The sequence below is a fragment of the Notamacropus eugenii genome, chromosome 7 (genome assembly GCF_028372415.1).
Source record: "Notamacropus eugenii isolate mMacEug1 chromosome 7, mMacEug1.pri_v2, whole genome shotgun sequence".
Lineage (NCBI taxonomy): Eukaryota > Metazoa > Chordata > Mammalia > Diprotodontia > Macropodidae > Notamacropus > Notamacropus eugenii.
Window position 1 is genome coordinate 142,502,189 of NC_092878.1, and position 23,540 is coordinate 142,525,728.

The window sequence follows — 23,540 nt, forward strand, 5'->3', positions numbered from 1 at the left end:
AAAGCTGACTCTGCACTCCTTGGGAGACCTTTAACCTATGACATATCTTGAATAATGGGACTTTCCTTTGTATCTTATCTATAGACACATACTATGTTATGGCATATTAATGGTAAAGAAAAAATAGGCATCCTGGGTTTCTATTGAACATTGTTTGCCCTTTCCTGCATCAGTTACCTGTTTGGGGCAGGAAGCCTGCCACTTACTAGTGGTGGGATTTCCTTACCACCTGGGACATATGTTTACCCAGCTTGGAATCTCAAGACTTGACTGACATTGCTTTGTTAATTGTCTTGTCTTACTAAATTTATGATTTGTTCAACTAGGAGAGTTCCTTTCTCACGGCAAAATGTATATAAGCCAGAAGATTTCTGCACTGGGTAGCCAGAACATTTCTGGCTCCATAATGCATTATGTTACCGTTTTCTTTAATAGGGAATTGATCAATTAATTAATTAAATCATAAAATGTATGCATTAGCCTGTTGCCTTTTCTTGGTAAGTTTTCAGGTCAACAAAAGATTACTCCATTTGACATGAAATTGACTGGTTACTCCCTGATGCCTAAACATAGAACCAAAGAATTTACAGCTGGAAAGAACACGTACATTCAATCTCTCAGGGTGATGGCATGGATTCCCAAGAGATTAATTATCATAACTATGCAGATAATTCCCAACATTTACATATTCAGCCCTCAGAGCATGAGTTGCAGTTTCCCACCACCAGCTGCCAGCTAGACAACATCTGGATTTCCCAAAGGCATATCCAAAATGTGCTATTTTAGAGGAAATTCTAATTTCCCCCCCAAAAGCATCTCTTTTCCTAACTTCCTGTTTTCTCTTCTGAATACTACCTCTTCCAGTCACCCAGGTTCCAAACCTCAGTGTCCTCCCTGACTCACCCTTCTGTATAAAAATCAGAGTAATAGCACCCATTTTATATAGTGTTTTGGGGCTTTCCCAGCACTTTACATCTTTTACTTCATTTAATCTTCACCATAACACTGGGAGGTAGGGGCTATAATTATCCACATTTTACAAGAAAGGAAACTGAGACAATAGTCCATCTCAGGTCTTATTTTCAAATGGGGACCTCTACTCACTGTGCCATGTAGCTGCCTCCATCCCGTCAGTCAGTTCCTAAATGTTGTTTCTCTCTCCACAATATCCCTCAAATACACTTTCCTTCTCTCCACTTAACTCAGCCACCACCCAAGTTCAAGCCTTCATCATCTCTCCTCTACATTGTTCCAGTCGCCTCCTAGTTGATCTCCCTACCTCAGGCCTCTACTCCATCCAATTCACCCTTCACACACTTGCCAAAATGATATTACCAAACCATTCTCAGGATAGGTATGGCCATGGCACTCTCGTTTTCATTAAACTACTGTCTCCAGGATGAAAAGAGAAAATCCTTGTTTCACATTTCGATCTTTTCATAGTCTGGCTCAAAGCTGATTTACAAATTTCTTTCCCATTTTTCATCCCATGTTATTTTCCAGACAAAATGGCGCTGCTTATTATGTGAGATGTTCCAGGCAATTACCATGTGGTAATTGGGGAAACATATTACCGAGGTAAGTGCTAGGGGAAGAAAAAGACATAATCTGCCCCTGCCCTCAAGCAGCTCAGATTCAACTGAGAGAGAAAATGCATAAGTAACAACTTAGGAGAGAAATACAAAGCAATAGGAAACATGAAGGCACTAGGAGCTGAGGGAGCCAGAAGGTGAGAACTGAGCTGAGTCTTAAAAAAGTCAGGAAAATGATGAAGCCTCATTAAGAAGAAAGTGCCTTCCAGGCAGGAGGGACAGGCAGAGATAAGAGATGGATTATTATCCCATGGGAGGAAGAACAGAGTGGGGCAGTATAGCTGTGGTGGAGAAGAGTGAGCATTAAATGACAAAGGGGGTTATGTTTCAGCCTGAAGGTAAGAAAGAGGCCAGAGCCATTGGAATTTGACACAGATGGAAAATCACTTTGGCAGCTAAGTGAAGGCTGGATTGTAGTGGGGGAAAGACTTGAGGCAGGGAAATGGGTCTCAAGGGTGAGGGTTATAGAACCGGAAAAAAAGGGAATACATACACATACACATACACATACACATACACATACACACACACACACACACACATAAATATCTTGTGAAAGGTCAAGATTTGGCAATGTAACAGATATATGTAGGGTAAGAATAAAAAATCCAGGATAAAATCTTATCTGGTAAACTAGAAAGCCTAAGTAATATCCTCAAAAGTACCAGTGAGGTTGGCAATAAGGAAAAGTTAAAGAACAGGAGGAATAATGGAGAAGGAGGTGTTTGGGGACAAGTTGAGATGTTGGAAATCCAACTTGAGATGTTGCAAAGGCAGTTGGGGATGCAAAACTGGAAGAAAGGAGAGACATAAATTGCCCACTTTTCCTGGAATGCATTCTCTTCCTCACCTCCAGCTCTTGGCTACACTGAAGCTGCATCTCAAATGACAAACCCTACAGTAAATGGTTATAGATGATCCCAGCTGTTTACACTTCCCCTCACAAAAAAAAAAATTATTCAGAATTACAAAATACATGTTATTTTGTATTCTTATTTCTCTCTACTTAAACCAAGTTCCTTGAAGGCTGGGGCTATTTTGAGTTTTGTCTTTCTCTAGCAGGGCCTTGCCCATAGTAGACACTAAATGAACTGAATTAGAGATCGTCTACTCTAACTCCCTCAACTAACTGAGCCCAGAATAAACAACTTTTTAGTTGTGTCCAACTCTTCATGACCCCATTTGGGATTTTCCTGACAATGATACTTGGAGTGGTTTGCCATTTCCTTCTCCAGCTCACTTTATAGACAAGGAAAGTGAGGCAAACAGGATTAAGTGACTTGCCCAGAGTCACACAGCTAGTATCTAAGGCTGGATTTCAACTCAGGAAGATGACTCTTTCTGACTCCAGGCTGGGCACTCTATCCACTGCACCACCTAGGTACCCTTGTACAAGATAATGGGATGGGTACATAAGTAACCAAACCTTATATGCACCAGCCCTGGAGTCAGGAGGAGCTGAGTTCAAATCCAGTCTCACATACTTACTAGCTGGGTGATCCTGGGCAAGTCACTTACCCCCAACTGCCTCAAAAAAAAAAAAAAAAAAAACAAAACCCAAGACTGTGGGACTAATAGAATGACAGTGCTATGACCTGATCCAAGGTTTTGACTCCAATTCTAGCACACTATATAAAACTGGCCCCTGATATTCATTTATTAAAAGTAATTTACTGATATCATTTGTTTTTTCATTATATATATTTTCCAATGTATCTCCCCTCTTCTATCCTGGAAGCTATCCCTTATAATAAATCATCTCAATTTCCTACTCCACTGGACTTCTATATCATGGCCCTAGGAACTTCATCATTCTGTAACATCATCAACCTTGGTATTCACACTCTACCAAAACCCTTTGCCTCTAGATCTCCTCTAACCCGAAGGCCTGATGAGCTCCTCTCCAAGTATCCTTTTAAGGAAAGTACCCAGGTTGCCATCTCTACATGTCCCAGCCAGTTCCACTCCTTTGGATTTCTTCATCACGCTTCCATCCCAGGGACCTTCCCCTTCCACCCTTTCTCATTTCAGCTTCTTTTTCTATGCTGTTTTCCCCCATTAAATTGTTAGCTCTTTGAAAGCAGGGACTATATTTTTTAAAATTTGAATCCCTCTTAACACAGTGCCTGGCACATATTAGGTATTTAATAAATGCTTATTGACTGAAAGAATGTAAGTTTCACAAAACTATACAACATATAAAAAAAAATTGACATTATATTCTGTGATCCAATCACAGGTTTCCTACTCCCCCCCTCTACACACACACACACACACACACACACACACACACACACACACTCCCCTCTTTGGGGCCAAGCTTGGTGATTAACACCTCCCTGACTGGGTTATTGTGGAGAACAAAGGAATGACACAGTGTATGTTTTTAAACTTTTTCAATCGATCAATCAGTTGTGCTGAGTTTTTTTCCTCTTTAAAAAAGTACCACTTGTTTTATGGTATGGCTCTCTGGAACGGGCAGGGAAAATACTGGGGATAACTATGATACTGTAAAAAACAGGGAACATCAATAAAAATTTATTTTTTAAAAAATACCAAAGCTAACAGAAGATAAAATCAAGGTCTTAAATAACCCAGTCTCAGAAAAGGCCAACAAAAGTAGCTGCAAAACAACTACCAAAGAAAGTAAATCTGTGGTCCTGAAGGATTTACAGGAGAATTCTATCAAACTTTTTAAGGGACAATACTACGACTACATAAATTATTCTCAAAAATTGAGAAAGACCCAATTGATAAATGGTCAAAGGATATGAACAGGCAATTTTCAGAGGAAGAAATTAAAGCTATCTATAATCATATGAAAAAATGCTCTAAATCACTATTGGTTAGAGAGATGCAAATTAAAACAACTCCGAGGTACCACATCACACCTATAAGATTGGCAAACATGACAGAACAAGAAAATGATAAATGCTGGAGAGGATGTGGGAAAGTTGGAACACTAATTCATTGTTGGTGGAGCTGCGAGCGCATCCAACCATTCTGGAGAGCAATTTGGAACTATGCCCAAAGGGCTACAAAAATGTGCATACCCTTTGACCCAGCAATATCGCTACTAGGACTGTATCCCCAAGAGATCATAAAAATGGGAAAGGGTCCCACATGTACAAAAATATTTATAGCAGCACTCTATGTAGTTGCCAAAAACTGGAAGTCAAGGGGATGTCCATCAGTTGGGGAATGGCTGAATAAATTATGGTATATGAATGTAATGGAGTACTATTGTGCCATAAGAAATGATGAACAAGAAGACTTCAGAGAGGCCTGGAAGGACTTATATGACCTGATGCTGAGTGAAAGGAGCAGAACCAGGAGAACTTTATGCACAGCAACAACCACAGTGTGTGAGAGTTTTTTCTGGTAGACTTAGATTTTTGTAATAACACAAGAACTTCTTACCAAAAAAAAAAAAATCCCAATGGAGGATCTCAAGGCAAAATGCCTGCCACACTCAGAGAGAGAAATATGGAAGTCACTCACATATTGTAGCAGATCATGTCTGTGTATGTGTATGTGTTTGCGTATCATGTTCTGATTTGTTATACGATTTCTTTCATTTATCTTAGTCTGACTACATAGCATGACTATAGTGAAAATATACTCAATAGGAAAGTATATGTAGAATCTATACAGAATTGTATGCAATCGTGGGGAGGGAGGAGGGGAGTGGGGGGTAGGTGAGGGGGATAAAATCACAATTGTATGGCAGTGATTGTTAAACATTACAAAATAAAAAAAAAAAAATCCCAATGGAGGATCTCAAGGCAAAATGCCTGCCACACTCAGAGAGAGAAATATGGAAGTCACTCACATATTGTAGCAGATCATGTTTGTGTATGTGTATGTGTTTGTGTATCATGTTCTGATTTGTTATACGATTTCTTTCATTTATCTTAGTCTGACTACACAGCATGACTATAGTGAAAATATACTCAATAGGAAAGTATATGTAGAATCTATACAGAATTGTATGCAGTCGTGGGGAGGGAGGGGGTAGTGGGGAGTAGGTGGGGAGGGATAAAATCGCAATTGTATGGCAGTGATTGTTAAACATTACAAAATTAAAAAAAAAAATTGAGAAAGAAAATACCCTACCAGTATTCTTTTATGAGATAAATGCCTAAACCAGGAAAGGATTAAATAAAAAAGAACTATATAACAAATTAGTCATTACAGACTACCAGATTTTTAAAAATTAAATAAAATCACGTCAAAGAGACAACAATACTAAGAAATCATTCACTTACGACCAAGTCGGATTTATGACAAAGATGCAAAGATGGTTCACCGTTGGGAAAATAATCAACATAATTAACCATATAAAAAACGAAGACATACAAAACTACATGATTATCCTAATCAATGCTAGAAAGGTCTTTGACAAAGTACAACTCTAATTTATGCTAAAATGACCCTACAAAGCATACACATAGAGGGACCATTTTAGAAATATCATTAAAAAGTATTTACCTTTAAAAGAAACCAAACATTATATTCAATAGGGGTACACTAGAACCTTTTTCAATAAGTGTGGGAGTAAAGCCAGGATACTCACTCTCCTCACTATTACTGAGTGTAGTTCTAGAAATACTAGCAATAGTAATAAGACAAGAGAAAGAAATTAAAGATATAAATGGAGGTAAAGGAGAGATAAAATTATTCCTATTTGCTGATGATATAACAGTTACTTGGAAAATCCTAGGGAATCAGCAAAGATATTTAGGATAATATGCTAGAGCAGTGATAGAAATGGAGCCACTAATCCATACATAAAGATCCCTATGGACTACACATTGACTTACTTTTTAAATACTTATTATCTATGTTCTATTGTATTTTTATTTTGTTAGATTTTCCCAATTATATTTTAATCTGGTTTGGGTTGTACTCATGAACTACACTGAGTCCTGCTGGCAAACGTATATAGCACCTCTGTTCTAAAGAATGAGCAAAGATTATTATTAATTCCGACAATAAGTTCAAGCAAAGTTGCAGTTTACAAAATAAACTCAATATCAACTGCATTTCTATATAATAGAAAACTCAAGAGGTAAGAAAAGGAAACCTCATTCCAAGTAACTACAAAATACATGAGTATCTGGGGAAAAAATCTATTAAGGTACACAAAAAGACTTACTAAAATTAGACTACAAAATGTTCCTTCAAGAAATAAAGAACAACTCAAATACCTAAAGAAATGTCAGTGCTCATGGCGGGGCCCTGCCAATACAGTAAAAATGACAAACCTATCAAAGTCAGTTTATGTTTTAATGCTATATCAAACAAATTATCAAAGGGATACTTTATAAAACTTGATAAAATAATAAAATTCATTTGGAAAAACAAAAGATCTAGGGTATCAAGGGAAATGATGAAAAGAGGAAGGAAAGAAGAGAGAATGCCATCTCCAGGCTATATTATAAAATAACATGCATCAAAACTATTTGTATTGATTTAAAAAAATAGAAAGGCAGATCAATGAAACATACTAGACAAAAGAGAATCAGAAACCGTGGGACTCAAATCACTAGGTATTGAAATAACTCCCTATTTGATAAAAATTACTGGGAAACCTGGAAAGCAGTCTAACAGAAATCGATACCTTACAGTATATTTTGATCCCTTACAGTATATTTCATAATACATTCTAAAGGTATATATGACATTAATAGTAAAGATTATACCATAATAAATTAAGAGAAGTAGATCATACATTTCTCACAGCTATGAGTAGGAGATGTATTCTTAACCCAAGAAAGGATAGAGGCAATTACAAAAGCTAAAACTGATAACTTTGATTACATAAAACTGAAAACCTTCTTCATAAATAAAATTAAAGTATTTAAAATAATAAGGGAAGCAACTTGAATGAGAAAAAAATCTTTGCAAGAAATTTATTTTTAAAGAGTTTGGTATCCAAGATATATAAACTATATATAACCAATAGCCAATCCCTAATAGATAATGGTGAAAGTTTATGAGCAAACAATTCTCAAAAGAATCACAAACTATTAACAACCAAATGAAAGAATGATCCAAATCCCTAAGAAGAAGGTAAAACAAAACAAGCCTGAAGTTTCCCTGAACATTCTGCACATTGGCAAAGACAGCACAAGATAGTCAGTGCAGTCAAGGTTTTTCTCAACATAGGTACACTGGTACAAATTTTAGTGGTCCCGGGAACTGATATAACTATTTTGGAAAACAATTTGGAATTATGTATATAAAGTGCCTAAAAGTGTCCATACTCTTTGATCCAGAGATTCCATTACTGAGTTCATACCCCAAAGGTTTTTTTTAAAAGTATCTAAATACACTAAAATATCTAGAGTAGAACTTTTTGTGATAGCAAAGCATGAGAAATAAAATAGATGCCCATAGATTAGGAAATGGCTAAACAAATCATTATACATGAATATAATGGAATACTACTATGGTCTAAGAAATGATGACTGTGAATATAGAGAAGGATGGAAAGATCTCCATGAACTGATGCAGAGTGTATTAAGGTGAGTTAAGCAAACATCATATATAGTAACCACAACGATGTAAATTCAAAGACTCCCCCCAACATAAATGGAGACACACACACATACACACACCAGAACAAAACGATGCAAAATTATATAGAAGCATGGCTCAAAAGAGATACGAGAAGACTCCTACCTCAACCCTTTGAAGAGGCAGAAGGCATATAAAGTTGCATAGAACACAAATTTTCAGAATTTCAGTGTATTAATCTATTATGCTGATTTTCCCCTTCTTTTTCTTTTTATAGCTTTTAGAGGGAAGAGAAGACAATAAGCATTTACTAAGCACCTGCTATGTGCCAAACACTGTGCTAAGCATTTTATAAATATTATCTCACTTTTTAAAAATGCTACATTATATGGGGCAACTCCCTACATGGGGGAGGGATGCTTGGGGAAACCAAAATGATATTTCTCAAAAGTTAATTTTTTAAAATTTTGTTAAAATATCAACAGTGAGATTTTTGCTATAACAATATCTTGCACATAGTAGGTACTTAATATTAGACTGAAATGAGGCATCTTCTGGTTTTAACAACCAGTGATTAGGGAGGAGACCAGGTGGCTCAGTGGAAGGAGCACTGGACCTGGAGTCAGAAAAACAAACTCAAATCCAGCCTCAGACACATACTAGCTGTGTGGCTCTGGGCAAGTCACTTAACCTCCACTGGAGAAGGAAAAGGCAAGCCACTCCAGTGTCTCTGCCAAGAAAACCCCATGGACACTATGGTCCCTCGGGCCGCATGGAGTCAGACAAAACTGAGTAACAGCAACAGTGACTAGATATATGCTAAATATGAATGAAATAATAATTTCCTACCAAATTCTAAAATGTAATTTAACAAACATTTGTTAAGTGCCTGAAATGTCCAGGGCCCTGTGCTAGGTGTTGGGTATATACTGACAGAAAGCAGAAAGGTCTATGGAAATGCTCAACATGTACAAGAAAAAGAAAAAATGTACAAAGTAATGTCAAAAAGGTAAAAGAGGTAAAAGAGGTAAAAAGAGCTTATAATTGGTGAAATGAGGAAGAATTTCCTAGAGGTAGATTGGTATTGATAAACACTGGAATATACATAAGATAACACCTTGGTGAAATGCTGCTGTGAGCAGTGAAAGGTGCTCAGTGTCTCTTAAGAGTTAAGAAGGCCCTTCTTTCTTGGCAGCACACACTGGACCCAGTCTGAAAAAATCACCACTCCCCAGACAGTAAAACAGTTCACAGCTATCTCTACCTCCCAGTTCAGGTACCTAGGTCCAAGCTCACAGGTGCCAACTGTTGAGTTCCATGTTGTTTACCAATAGTATTTGTTGTACCAAATGGTACTAGCCAAAAAGGCATGGATCGGGAAGTTATGTAACAGGGGTCTAGCAAACAAGCCAGGTCGCTGATACAATTGTCTATGTGAGGAGGCAGGTAACATGTAACAGAAATGCCTTAGAGAGAATCTGAAGCACATGTAGACATTTTGTAACTCTTTCCAGGCTGCTAACCAGGTGCTGAACACAAGCCACTTGACTGGCTGTGGTAATAAAGCCAGAACGGAGTCACATTCACAAGGTTCTAGATGGCTTCAGAGCCCTCTCTTCAGATTTGACTTCTTTCTTTCATTCACTTCCCGCTAGCTGATGGCACCATCCTGGCCTTTGCTCTTTGCCCACCTGGAAGTTGAATACTATGACCTGGTGGGTTTTCTAATGATCAACTGAGAGTTCAGGAATGGAGTTGGTAATTGGCTTTTACAAGTCAGCCCAGCATCAATGCCCTGAGGAAAGAGGAGCACTCTCCAGGGGCCAGCCCAGATTTTGAGACCCAGCCTGGCTGTAACAGAAAAGAACTCATCCAACAAGATGCCACATTTGGGTGTGTACTGGATGGGACCAATGCTATGTAGAAACTGTATTAAGCTTAAGCCCACTCTCTTCAGGGGGAAATATTTGTACTTCTTTTGCTATATCTTTGAAATAATCATCATCATAATTATTAATAATAGTAAGAGCATTTTATAGCACTTTAAGGTTGGTAAAACACTTTGTAAATATCATCTCATTTGATCTTCAAAACTAGTCTTGATAGGTAGGTATTTGCTATATTATCCCCATTTTACAGATATGGAAACTGAGGCAACTAGCAGTTAGGTGATGTGCTCACACAGGGTCACAGAGCCAATAAGTGTCTGAGGCAGGATTTCAACTCCTGTCTTCCTGATTCCAATTTCAATGTTCTATCTATTGTGCTACCTGGCTGACTGTAAATATACCTTTGTAAGAGCTAACTGAGCACTGGTGGCTATGAGTGGGGGAAAATCCCAGGAACAGGATCTTGAGCTAAGATCATTAGAGGAGGAATATCCTAACCCCTTAGAACTCTGTACCAGGACTCCTAAAACCCTGAGAAGATTACATGTGACTGGAGAAAGGTCTTACTACACAGGGAGGATGGTAGGAGAAATACAGCCTACATAAGATGACTATGTATAACATTGAAACATCTAACTTCTACTGGGTCTGATGGAGCATCCCTTTGTCCAGAGAAAGACCAACTTCTCAGATTATTTTTCAGGCCTGTTTACTACTTAATCTGAATGAAATGTTACCAGAAAATGGGCCTAGGAAAATTAAGGTTCTCAATATTATCATTGGAGATTGTAAAGCCAAACCTGACTTAAATGTCTGCCTGAAATCAAATTACGTGGTCTCATTTACAGTTAAGATGTGTTCTCAGAACTATTAAGGAAATTGTAATAAATCGATATTTCAGCTAAGTATTTTGCACTGAGTTCTGAAATTGTAGCACATTTTAAAAACTATTTTATTTATTTTCAGTTTTCAACATTCATTTCCATAACTTTTAAATTTTCTCCCCTTCCCTCCTACCTCCCTCCCCAAGACGGCATGCAATCCGATATGAGCTCTACACATACCTTCCTATTAAACACATTTGCACATTAGTCATATTGGACAGAAGAATTATAATGAATGGAAAAAATCATGAGAAAGAAAACAACAGAAAGCAAAACAGAAAAGCTCTGCTTCATTCTGCAATCCAGCTCCATAGTTCTTTCTCTGATGTGGATGGAATTTTTCATCATGAGTCCTCCGGAAAAGCTTAAGGTCTTTGCATTGCTGAGAAGGGCTAAGTCTATCAAAATCAGTCCTTGCACACTATGGCTGTTACTGTATACAGTGTTCTCCTGGTTTCTGCTCACTTCACTCAGTTATCAGTTCATATTAGTCTAATTGTAGTACATTTGCTATTAGCCCCATGACCTTGAGCAAGTTACTTCACCTATGTCTGCCTCAGTTTCCATAATCTGTAAAGGGGATAATTTTAAAAAAAATAGTTCCCCCCTTCCCAGGGTTGTTGAGGGGACTATACAATTGTGATGTATTTAACACAGTGCCTGGCATATGCCGAAAGTGAATAATGCAATGTTCAGACCTTAGAGGAATTTGACTGGATGCAATATTTCTTTGATAATCTCCTACCACTTAAAGAGTACTTTTCTACATTGGCACGGACTCCATCAGCTTATAAAGAGAAAATTTTCAATTTTGCTACTTATAACTGCCCTGTGAGGTAAGTTATTAGCAAACTGCTATGCTGATACATTTAAGAAATTCAAGTAACTAGTGAGAAGTCAAAAAGAAAACATTTTGAAGTACTACAGAAGGCAAGGTTCTGAAACTTTAAATCAGGCTTTAAAAACCAGAAAAGGCCTGGCATGTAGTAAACATCATACAAACTATTGCTGGGTGTAATTATTCCACACTGGATTAAGACGTGACTAGTACAAAATGCCAGCCACAGCAAAATAAATTATTTTCTACATAAGATAATTTGGAAATGCATTTGACTGAATTAACAACACCTATCTGCTAACAAGTTTTAAATACATGACACTGTGTGTTATCATTCTAAAACTGTTCTTAAATTATGAAATTTGAGACACCACTGCATGAGATATGCCATTTCCCTTTTTTTATCTGGATGCTGTTAGGAATTAAATTCTTAAAAGAATGTGACAAAAATGTTTGAAAGCTGCTAAATATATTTGGAGTATATTTTGTTTCAAATTAGAAAATCATAATTATGACTCACTGTTGGGAGAAACGTGTAGCTAGATCCTCTCCAGAGATCTGCGTCTGTGAAATTGCTGAGGACTTCCTACTTGGGCTGGGTCATAAGATCGTAGGAGCCCTGCTGACAGCACGATCCGAAACTCTGGTGTGCTTACCCTTGGAGGAACTAGGACGTCTCCCAGTCAAAGGGGGAAAATGCACAAGTTAACTTGAAATACAGAGTGAGTTTCATCTAAGATCATTTGGAAAATTATGAAATGGTAGCTTTTAATAATTAATATGAAGTGAAGTTGCACCTTTGAACCAACTTAATAACAATAGATTTTGGATTAAGAGATTTTATTTTGTTTTAGGAGTTAAGAATTAAGAAGAATATTTTTCCAGAAACTGATAATAACCAGGAATTTTCTGGGCATTTCAGAACCAGCTATTTACTGCATGTGTGAACTAGTATTCACTATAAATGTATAAAACTCCCAAACGTGATTATGTTTAATTTATGAATGTGCTTATTATTAGCTGTTACTGGAACATGAGAGAAATAAGCTAGCCCTAGGCTGTGACTGGTAGTTAGGTGGCACAGTGGATAGGACTGGGCCTGGAGTTAGGAAGAAGCAACTTCATGAGTTCAAATCTGGCCTCAGACACCTCCCAGGTATGTGAGCCTGGGCAAGTCACTTAAGCCTGTTTGCCTTAGTTTCCTCATCTAGACAATGAGCTGGAGAAGGAAATGATAAACCACTCCAGTATCTACCAAGAAAACTTCAGACACAACTGAAATGAGTGAACAAGTGATTAGTGAACTTTTGAGACCTGAAGTAAAAATTTCATGGGACTGTAATTTGATATCATTCTAAGTTTTGATTTCAGGTATGATTGTCTAAGGTGTCATAAAGTCAATATTCTGTTATTCAAGGAGAATGCCATGTACTGCCCAAAGGGAACACAGTCTAAAAACTGCTGCAGGTGGATGTCGGTGCCAAGAAAAGTTGAGGAGGCAAGGATGTGGGCTGAGTAGTAACAGTGTCTTGACTCAGTTTCCCCAATGTGCTATTTCCTTTCTGAATGGGAAATTCTCCCACCTGTTCATTTGAGCCTGGTTTTGATACCTTATGGATAATTTTGTTGTTTTAGATTTTCAGATGTGTCCATCTCTTCATGACCCCATCTGGGGTGTTCTTGCAAAGATACTGGAGAGATTTGCCATTTCTTTCTTTGGTCCCATGGATGAGGTGGAATTTTAATATATACATGGTCCTAACCATGTCCCTCTTTTCTTCCTTTGAAGCAAATTCCATAATCAGAGTGGGTTTTTTTTATTGTTGTTGTTACTGTGATATGAAATCTACTAATTAATGAATTAATATTAAACATCTGAGCTGTCATAATCTGATGAAAGATTTGATGGTTTCTAAACTGAATTTGCAATCAAATCCATAAACAGCTAAGTAAATGAGTTCCTAGCTTTGCCACCCTCTTGCTAAAAGTTCTGTCTGAGTACCTCATTCTTTCAGAGTGATATGGGGATAATATCCTCAAAAGGAGGAAATTAAGTGATGCTCTAAACTCAGAAATTACAACAAGATCAGACTGTTATACAAATGGCTGATTGGATTTCAAATGTTTCTGATAGAATATACTTTGGCAACAAGTTTTCAAAATTGGATTAAGGATTATATATATAAAATTGCATTGATAATTGTAAAGAAAATGAAATTATTTATATTAAAGAGACATAAGGGCTCATTTTCCAATACAAACCTTCATAGATTCTTAAGATTCCTCCTCCAGCCTGTTGATGGCATATTGGACACATGGTTTAGGTAAAGAGAAAAACAGCTCAATTTTTCTAAAATTTCAAGTGAATTATCAGGTAAGATGTTTCTTGGTCCTCAAAGTACAGCTAATTTTGTCGCTCAGATTATTCTTAAAGATACTGTGCCCCCGTACAGATCACCAGAGCATAGAGATTCAGACAAGGAGTCTCATGAAAGACTTCCTACCCCCTCAAATTTATTCCTGTCTCAGAAAAACCCCCAAGTTTCACACTCCTTATCAACCCCAGAGTTCAGGATAAATCTCTATGGTAAGTGTAGAATGTATGAACAAAGAACTTAAGACCCTGATTGGTAAATTATGTTCTAAAACCTACTTAAAGTGACCTGACATACTTTCCCTTGCTTTCCCCCCCTGAAACAGACCTTTCTCCTCTTGCTGTTTGGTCAAAAGCAAACTTTTCTATACATTATTGTTATTGGGTGGGGAGGGGCGGGGGGAATATGTCTGTGATTTCTTATACACAAGGCATTACAAAATAGACTGAAGGAACTTTATGAAGCAGGAGCTGCAGCACAGAAAAGGCCACTAGAGTTTCTCACTATGTCAAGAATTTTCACTGGAGCAGCAGAACTCAACCTGCCCATACCAAGCATTACTGACCATTCCTGGTGAACATCTGAGCCATGAGATGAAATGAGTTGCTTAGAATAACATTGACAGTGGGTTGCTAGGTTCCAGGGAAAACTGGTGCTATTCAATCTTCCATATGCACTGCCTCCCCTGTTAGATTGGGAACACTATGAGCAGAGACCCTCTGTGGTCCCAGCACTTCTCATAGGGCTTTGTAGCACTGTTTAGCTTGGCCCTTTGGATCATGGTGTTAATTTTCAGAGTGAAGTCTATAGAAGAAAGCCCAGGAATAAAAGTCTTCTGGTCCACATCCATATATTGGGGTCACCACCTCAGGGAGCAGCTAGAAATCTCTCCCTTGAGATAGACAGGGAGGTAAGCTCAGGCCTTGCTGTAGTTGTTCAAATCAAAACATCTCCACAAAGACAAGCCTAGGCTATGATCAACCAACCTTGCTGATCTTATAATAATCAATCAGGAGAAACCGCAACAAATATCCACAAAATTCAACATCTTGTGTAACAAGATGCAGACACCCTATGGTGGGAACCTCTTCACGATTCTACACCAATATTCAAACGGTCTCAAGAGCAAACAGGGATGATCCAGCTTCCCAGTCACACAGCACTAGGTTCAAACAATGCAATAAAGTTTTCTTCCAATTTCCACAACTGAATAAAGTCTTCTCACAAGACGGAAGTTGGACTAGACACAAAATCGAGTTGGTGGGTTTGTTCGATTCCCATCATTATCCACTTGCTGTCCTAATCCCCTCAACTTCTTTAATTTCTTCCCCTCAGTACAGACAGTAACATAAGCCATGGCCCTCTGACTGTATTGACATTCTCTTGGTTGTGGCAGGAAGATTTGAACAATTTTCAAAAGAATTTCCCGTTAAACGTTCCATATTGTTCCTAGTAAGAAGACGCAAATTCAAACAACTCTGAAGTTTCATCTCATAGCCAGCTGTGATAGGACCATTGTTTCCCTGATGCAGCCTCATCCTTCCCACTAACAGTATGGGAAGACTTTACCTAAAAGAAGACCATTCTGCCATTGGAACCTGATTGGATTCAATTTTCCTCATACAGCTTCTTAGTCATCTACAAGCAGAAAAATTTCAGCCACGTCCCTTGGACTTGGTGGATTTCCTAAAGCCCATGTGAGCTACCTTAGCCTGTCCACAAAGGGGCATTGGGGGTGAGCTGAACATCTGGGATGACCCCTTTTATGCCCCCCAGGGTTTGGATCCCCCTTCCCTACCTCTGTTCCCATCATCCCAACTCCTATCCCCATCCCAATCTCCCTCAGCCCCTCCTGCTGCTCCCCAACCTCCTCCATCCCTCCTAGTTTCCCATGCCTCCCCCTCCTTGACCTTCCCTTCTCTTTTCCTCTAGGCCAACCCCCTTTGTTTTCTGCCTCATTTACCTTCCAAGTGTCCTACCCTGTATCTCCTCCCATGGGCCCTCCCTCCTTGGCGATCCCTGCTCAGTTCCCAGCCACTGGTCTTGCTGAGGTGCCTCCCTCTGCAGCCCCTCCCCGTGAAAGGACACTCAGGCCTCAGGTCCCATCCCAACAGCAGTACTACAAATGGCGAGGCCCCAATATGGCAAATAAGGCTTGGGCTGAATTCATTCAAGCAGGACCTGGTATGTCAGTATTTGAGTCCCGAGCACCCCAAAGCTCAACAGGTGACAAGGAAGAGGGTACATCCAGAGAAACTAAATGTCACTATATCCTTCTTGCAAAGCCTTGCTGTTTACTCTGAGGGACAGAGTAAACTTCATTTTGTTAAATATCCAGTGACCAGAAAGTAATGTTTCCCTGCAGGAATCCTATCACTGAATTTCTTAAGAAAGCCAGATGTTTTCTCAAATCCTGAGAAAAGCCAGTAAAAGAAATTTTGGGAGGAAAAGTATGATGGCTCTTCGGCAAGAATTAAAGACATTATCAACAGAGAGATTCAAAGGAATTCACTGGCATCAAGTGAAAAGGAGGAGGAGGAAATGTTGACACGGAGTAAAAGGTTAATGTTGATATTTCCAGGAATCAAAAGAGGGGCACGGGGAAGGAAGCTGTCCTGATCTAACAAATCAGGCTTGCTTCTAACTGTTGCCATGATATATGTGTTTCCATGGCCCTGTCTCCTGCTAATAAAAATCAAATATTGCAAATAAAATCAATATTGATAGATTTATATGCACAATATACTTTATAAAAATCTCATCAGCGATAGTCCAAAAAACTAGTTTTGGAAACATAATTAGCCTTTAAATTGACAATTTGGGGATATAATTCTGTGTAGTCCTGTTCACTTTACTTGGAAATCTAAATGTTCCACTCTTTGAATACTAATCAAAATAATACTAATACTAACCATAATATTAACTATTTCCGGACATTTTCTTATATTTTAATGTTTACTATACACCACAGTTTTTTGTCAATACTTTTATACTTAAACTTTCTTATTGATTAAACAATTGTTTAAAATATCCATAATTATGAAATTAAGCAGCAAGTGAGGGTCGCAGAAGATCTATCTTATGGAAAACCAAGAAACTCTCAAGTGAAAGAAACCCTTAACAAGACTCTCCCTACCCACAGATCTGCCCTGAACTCTCTCACCTCCCCTTTAGTACAGAGCTTCTTGGGAAGTGATTCTCTTACGAAAGAATCAGGCAATTCAAGTGCCTTTGGAGCCTCTACTATTACCAGCTCTGCTTGCTGTAAAGAAGAGGCCAAGTCTGATCTTCAGTACCTTACAATTTAGCTAGACAGATTAGGTTTTAATGGAATAGACAAACCATGAAGGCATAGGAGAGAAACAAACAGAGAAGGGATGAGTGGACAGTAGATCTTAGAACTCCAGGCTGAAATTAGAGACATCTAAATTAGATATTTATAAAAATCCAACAAATCTTGAACCCCATACAGTTCTATATTTCAGAACGCCTTATTCTATAACTTTGTATACATAAGTTCATATACACATAAAAAAGACAAAGCTGAAACAATTGGAGTCCAAACTACAGTGGTTCAAATCCCTCCTCGACCACCTGTGTGGTCTTTACACAAGTTGCTTAACCTCTCTGGGCTTCAGTTTTCTCTTCTGTTAAATGAAGGGTTTGACTCTTTGATCTCAAAAGTCCCTTCCAGCTATAAATCTATAATCTTGTGATTCTTTGAATATCTGTAATAGCTACCTCACAGGGTTTTCACTTCACTATGCAAGCCTTAAACACACTATAAGTATCAGTCATTATTATTAAAGATTTTTTAAACCAAATGGCAGTTTTATAACAACCAGAAAGACTGCAGCAGTCGAGTGCCTTTTTCCACCTCAAATGACCCTCTGATATTATTTCCAGTGTATTCTGTACATATCTGATTTATAATGTCGGTCAAATGCTGCCTCTCCCATTAGATTGGGAGCTCATCAAAGGTAGGAACTGTTTTCTGCCTTTCTTTGTATCCATGGAGCTTAGTACTATTGCTAGAAAGGCACTTCAGTCAGTAAAATTTAAGCGGTGTGAGGACAAGGACTGTTTAGGGGCCCCTGTGGATCCCCAAAATCTTTTCCATAGGTCCCTACAGTTAAAATTTTCAGAGTAATACTAAGATGTTTTAATTTCTAATACATTAAACACTGATAGGTACAATCCACTTGAGGGGGAGGGGTATTCCTCAATACTTTTTTTAAGAGTATAAAGCAATTATAAAACTAAAAAGTTGGAGAACCTCTGCTCTTAAGGAAGCAAGCCAGCAGTCCTAAACCAAGAATCTCCAAATCCTATTAGAAAATTTTCAATTAAAAAAAAATGTTTTAAAGTGATCCTCCTTGTTTACCAGTAATGAGTCCTACAGTTTCTATTTGACAAGAGATCCTTTTAAATTCAGATGGGAAAAGAGGCAGTGGTCCTAGGGATTCCTACTTCCTCCAGATTGTCTTTTCATTTGCAAAAGAAGCTATGGGTCAGTCCATGGGAAAACAAAAGGAAGCAAATTTCCAATTAAGAGCAAAGATCCCTAAGAATTAGGCAATTTAAAAGAAGCTTCCCAAGGCTTCGACTTCCTCCCAAGTTCCTCCCGCTTTTAAAATCCAATAGCCAAAGAACAAAGAATCTATAAAATTACAATAATGTAAATGAAAATAACTAAAATGATTTTTAAAAAGCTGGGTAGTTTTTTCTTTGTTGTTAATACAATTTGAGTTAAAAAGTGAAAGTAGACCCAAATGTCACAGGTATCAATAAGGCTGGAAAGACAGGTTGGATTAGGCTGTAAATGACAATCAGAAAATTTATATTTGATCCTCAATGTATCTGGTAGCAACAAGAGCCAGGGAACAGGGAGATGCTTAGACCTCTGCATTAAAATCATTTTGGCAGCTATTTGGGGGATGGATTAGAAAGGAGACCCATAAGGAAACTGCAGCAATAGTCAAGGCCAGAAGTGACCAGGGTGTGAACTAAAATAGTGACTCTGTGAGTAAAGAGGACAAGATGCTAAAGTTAATGTAGAGATATATTTAGTCGACTTTAGTTGTATCTGACTCTTGGTGACCCTTTTTGGGGTTTTCTTGACAAAGATAACGGAGTGATTTGGCATTTCTTCTCCAGTTCATTTTATAGATAAGGAAACTGAGGCAAACAGGTCAAGTGATCTGCTCAGGGTCACACAACTAGTGTCTGAGGCCAGACTTGAATGTGGGTCTTGCTGATTCCAGGCCTGGTACTCCATCCCCTGTACCATATGCGGATGGGATCTGAGCCCTAAAAGGAAAAGCCCTGGGACTTGCCTTGGCATTCACCAGGTGCAATCAGCCCTACCCAGTTAATTAACTGCCCTTCCATTGTCTGCATCTGGCCCTACCCGAGGCTGCCACTCCCTTAATTCCATCCACATTTAACCTCAGTTCCTTCTCTGTAAACTGAGCTTTGAAGTAAACTCTAAAAAAGGAACCCTAGAATCCTGTGCTAATAAAGAACACCTATTCAAAAAACACCAATTTATTGGTGTTTTAATATTCTTATAATATCTACCATGGCAAAGGTATTCACTAAAGAAACTGGGGAGGTTGTTTTTCAAAGGCTGCTGTGATCTAAAGAGGGAAAAACTTAAAATACTAGTCAGAAAGCAAGGAAGAGAGAGAGGAAAGGGGAGGGGAAAAAATGAGACCTGTTTACAGAGCATGTAAAAATTAAGAGCACCAAGGACAGTGCTCACAGAGTTAAACCGTACCAATTATTTCAACTATTTTTCCCCTTTCCATCTTGCAAGTCATGGCCAAATGCCTCCAATCCATAAATAAAATGGCTTGAAATCTAATTGTTCAATGAATCTACACATGGATCCTTAGGGATTTCTGGTTTGGAGTATACAGAGGGAGAAAAGCATTAGATTTGGCTCTGCTAGGCACCAATCCTATTTGACCTTGTACAAATCCCCTTCTTCTAGGACTGTTTTTTACATCTGAAAAAAATGCCAGGAATGGACAATATCTTTTAAAGTTGCCTCTAACTGTGAATCCTATGGCAACTGTTTTAGTTTTAAACTTATCTAACCTCTTTTACTCAAGCTATCCATGCTATTTTTTTTTAATGGAGTGAGAAGTAAATAAAAACATTAGAGAAACTTTTAAAAGATGGAAGGGACCTTAGAGATCATTTAATACCCCTTTGTCCACCCTACCTGTCAATCTGTAAATCCTTACAATATACTACTCAAAGGAATAAGTAAGAATGTTAATAATACTTTACTAGCTATAATTTCTAAAAATCAAAATCCAAAAAGTGCTTATTGGCTCAGTAATTCCCAAATCATAACCTACTTCTGCTGGACCACAGCATACTTTATGGCTCCTGCCTTGCAAATGTAACACAACAAAAAAATAAGAGAAGCAAAGTCAGTCATATACCCCAGGGTCTTGGAATGAGGAGAGAAAAGGACAGTTGACTAAAGAGAGGTAATAGTTATCTCTGCTTCCTGCTTTCCCCTACTGACCCCCTGGCCTCATTGATGAAGTTCGCCTACTTAGAAAAACTGAGTTGGTAAGGAGGAAGAAGGAGAGAAGCTGATTTATAAAGGCCTGAAATGTACAGGTTAAATTAAATACTATCTATAAATAAAAAATTAAAGCATTAAAATTAATAATTAAATTATTAATAATGACTTATTGCTCAATGTTGGTTAAATAAATATTAATAAAATATTTAATAAAATTAATATTATGGATATATGATAAAAATTAAATTCTGTCTACTTCAAGCCCTATTTGAACAAAAATACAAAGAATATATAACCTTGTTCCCCTAACAGATTTTTGACTATTCTCTCATTTTCCATTCCCATCACCACCCATGAAGATACCTTTAAAACATTAATCCAAACATGGCAGAGTCATCTGCGCGTTCCCAAATTCCCCTCCAGACAACTAAAATAACACCTCAAAATGAATTCTGGAGCAGCTGAACAAATAAAAGGATAGAGATAAAACATTTTCCAGCCCAAGACAACTTATAAGGTTAGCAGGAAAGGCCTGTCTCATTGGGGTGAGAATGGAGTACAGTCCAATGCAGTCTGTGTCTTGACACACTAGTAGCAGGTCTGAGGGACAATGGAATCAGCAGCACCAGTTTCTGGAGCTCTCAGCCAACAGATGATAAGGAGGTCAGACAACCAGTGAGAAAGAGATTACAGGGGGCCTCTGCTGGCACCAAGTGTAGGACTTTGCTGCCATTACCATGTGTGGTTCTGCTTTCAGTCCCAGGGTGAGAACAAAAGGGAAAGGGGGACCCTGGTAATAGTTCCAAGGCAGAAAAGAGTGCTTGTGGATGCTCATAGACAAGAACAGTGACCACACCTCTTCTTAGATCATACCACCTTAGAAGAACTGAAAATTTACAGACCCTCAGAACAAGTCCTGAAAACAGCAGCACCAAAAAAAAAAAAAAAAAAGAAAAATCTGAAGCTTCAGACAGTGTCCCTTCTAATCCAGTGGCAGAGCCCAATCTTAACTTAAAATCAAGAAATAGGATGGAAAGTGAGCAAACAACAACAACACAAAGAACCTGACTATAGAAAGTTACTATGGTGACAGGAAAGGTCAAAATAAACTCAGAAGACAACAATGTTAAAACAGCTACATGCAAAGCCTAAAAGAAAAAGGTGAATTGGTCTCAGCTACCTACCTCAAAAAAATCCCTAGAAGGACAAAGAAGGATATTTAAAAATCAAATGAGAGAAGTAGAGGAAAGATGGAAAAAACAAAATGACAGTGATGCAAGTAAATCCTGAAAAAAGAGTCAACAGCTTAATAAGGGAGGCACACACACACAGAAGAAAATAACATACTAAAAAAAATAGAATAGACCAAATGGTAGAAAAGGCACAAAAATCCACTGAAGAGAAAAACTCCTTAAAAAGCAGAATTGGCCATATAGAAAAGGAGGCACAAATGATCAAAGAGGAAAGTATTCCTTAAAAATTAGAATTGGGCAAATAGAAGCTAAAGACTCCATGAGGCATCAAGAAACAAAGCAAAATTAAAAGAATGAAAAAGAAATAGAAGAAAATGTGAAATATCTCACTGGAAAAACAATTGACCTGGAAACAGATCAAGGAGAGATAATTTAAGAATTATTGTACTACCTCAAAGACATGATTGAAAAAGAGCCTAGACATCATCTTTCAAGAAATTATCAAAGAAACCTGGTCAGATAACCTAGAACTAAAGGGTAAAATAGAAATGGAAAGAATCCACCAATCACCTGAAAGAGATCCCAAAATGAAAACTCCCAGGAACAGTATAACAAAATTCCAGAGCTCCCAAGTCAAGGAGAAAATATAGCAAGCAGCCTGACAGAAATAATTCAAATACTGTGGAGTCACAATAAGGATAACACAAAATTTAGCAGCTTCTATATGAAAGAATTGAAGGGCTTGGAATAAGGTATTCCAGAGGGCAAAGGAGCTAGGATTACAACCAGGAATCACCTACCCAGCAAAACTGAGTATATATTTCCATACAAATTCCCTTCAAGGGGTTGAGGGGAGGGGAGAGGTTGGGTGAAATGGAGGATTTTTAAGCATTCCTGAAGAATAGACCAGAGCTGAATAGAAAATCTGACTTTTAAGTACAAGACTCAAGAGAAGCATAAAATGACAAAAATAGAGAAATTCTAAGGGATTCAATAAGGTTTAGCCATTTACATTCCTACATGAGATGATGATACTTGTAACTCCCAAGAACTTTATGACTATTATGGCAGTTAGAAAGAGTACAGAGAGACAGAAGGCATAGCTGTGAGTTGATAATGATGGGATGATATCCAAAAAATAAAATTAAGGAATGAGAAAGAGGAATCCACTGGGAGAAGGGAGAAGGAAAAGGTAGAATGGGGTAAATAATCTCACATAAAAGATTGGGGGAGGCATTGGTCAGAAGAAAAACATTTCTGAGGAGGAATGGGGTGAAAGGAAAGAGAGAAGGATATACAGGGAAGAAATGTAGGATGGAGGGAAATATACATTAAGTAATCATAATTATGAATGTGAATGGGATGAAGTCATTCATCAAACAGAAGGAGACAGCTGAGTGGATTAAAAACTAGGATCCTACAATAGGTTGTTTACAAGAAATACACTTGAAGAAGAAAGATACAGAGAGTACAGATTAAAGAATATAGCAGAGTATGTTATGTTTCAGCTGAAGTTAAAAAAATCAGGAGTAACAATCATGAGCTCAGACAAAGCAAAAGAAAAAAGAGATATAATTAAAAGAGATAAACAGGTTATTTTGCTAATAGGTGCCACAGACAATGAAATAATATCAATACTAAACACATATGCACCAAATGGTATACCATCCAAATTACATTCTATTAAAAAGGTTTTGCAGAAA

The 23,540-nt window shown here is 37.9% G+C and overlaps 1 protein-coding gene across 4 annotated transcripts in view; it reads right to left on the reverse strand.

Moving 5' to 3' along the window:
• AFF1 (ALF transcription elongation factor 1) overlaps positions 1-23,540 on the reverse strand; it is a 168,134-nt gene that overhangs the window by 125,869 nt on the left and 18,725 nt on the right. The window contains exon 1 of one of the 4 annotated variants that reach the window (XM_072622543.1): positions 12,246-12,266. The exons of the other annotated variants lie outside the window; for them this stretch is intronic. The gene's annotated coding sequence lies outside the window, so the exon portion shown is untranslated. Of the gene's footprint in view, positions 1-12,245; positions 12,267-23,540 lie in introns of those variants that run through there. 4 annotated transcript variants of the gene reach the window in all.